This window comes from Dipodomys merriami, unplaced genomic scaffold, assembly GCF_024711535.1.
Source record: "Dipodomys merriami isolate MVZ:Mamm:240054 unplaced genomic scaffold, mDipMer1.0.p SCAF_1785, whole genome shotgun sequence".
NCBI lineage: Eukaryota > Metazoa > Chordata > Mammalia > Rodentia > Heteromyidae > Dipodomys > Dipodomys merriami.
In genome coordinates, this window is record NW_027203143.1 from 6,658 (window position 1) to 7,748 (window position 1,091).

Here is a 1,091-nt window from a genome sequence, read left to right on the forward strand (position 1 = left end):
TGTACCTCCCCCATGGTATAACTCCTGTTTTCACTGCATTTGATTCTGGTATCCTGCATCTTGTATATACATTTTTCTAATTTGGAGAGGGTAAGGGAAAACACAAAATGCTTAAATAGGGATACAGGTTGACCCATTGTAAAAATGCAATGTACAAGACCCTACGTTGAAAACAAACATTAGAACTTCGGAGGTGGGGAGAATACTCGTGGAGGTGGGAGAGAAGGAATGGTAGTGGAAAAACAAAGGAGGAGGCAACAATGCTTGATAGGAAATATACTTGATAGGAAATTACCTTACTCATTTAATTGTAACCCCTCTGCACAGTATTTTTTTTATAATAAAAGACATACAAAAATTAATTCAATGTATGATTATGGGCCAGTACTAGGATTTGAATTTATGGGCCTTCCACTTACTTTCACACTTCAAACTGGGATCTCTATTTGTCTTTATTTATTTAGTTTTTAAAATCAGGAATGCTTCACAAATATTCAAGTCATCCTTGCACAAGGGCCATGCTAATCTCTGTATCGTTCCAATTTTTGTATATGTGCTGCCAAAGTGAGCAATCTTTAATTTTTTGTTAATCTTTTTTTCAAGGATAAATCTAATAACACTGTCCCCTAATTTTGTATAAAATAAGTTTTAGACATATATTTAATATGTAATATATTTGTGAGATATATACATACTATTTATCTGCAGGAGTTGGGCACACTGCAACAATTGAAGGCACTGATTTAATTTCACTGCTGTCATTCTATTTTAAGACTTTTTAAAATCAAAACATAGATGACCATGATATCATCGAATGTCCTGTCCAATATAGATTTGTGTGTATCAGGCAGGCTGTACCTCATGTCACACAAGAGTGCAAGAATAATAGGGTTTAGCTCATTACATAGTGGCTTATCAGGACATAGGAAATATCCCTCAATTTGGTTGAGCTGATCTCCATTGTTTGTTCTATACTATGCCTCTGCTTTGGCTCTGCAGTTTACCATTTCAAGATGATATTTTGTTCTTTTGGAGACAGATGAATGGAGAAATGTACGTGGCCTCCATGACAATTACCTGTATCTGGTTAA

The 1,091-nt window shown here is 35.0% G+C and overlaps 1 non-coding gene across 1 annotated transcript; it reads right to left on the reverse strand.

The window, feature by feature from the left end:
- Nucleotides 1-468: 468 nt before the first annotated feature.
- On the reverse strand, nt 469-572 carry LOC138829898 (U6 spliceosomal RNA). Its single transcript, XR_011372774.1, has one exon. It is a non-coding gene; the product is annotated as a U6 spliceosomal RNA (small nuclear RNA).
- Between the last annotated feature and the right edge of the window lie 519 nt (nt 573-1,091).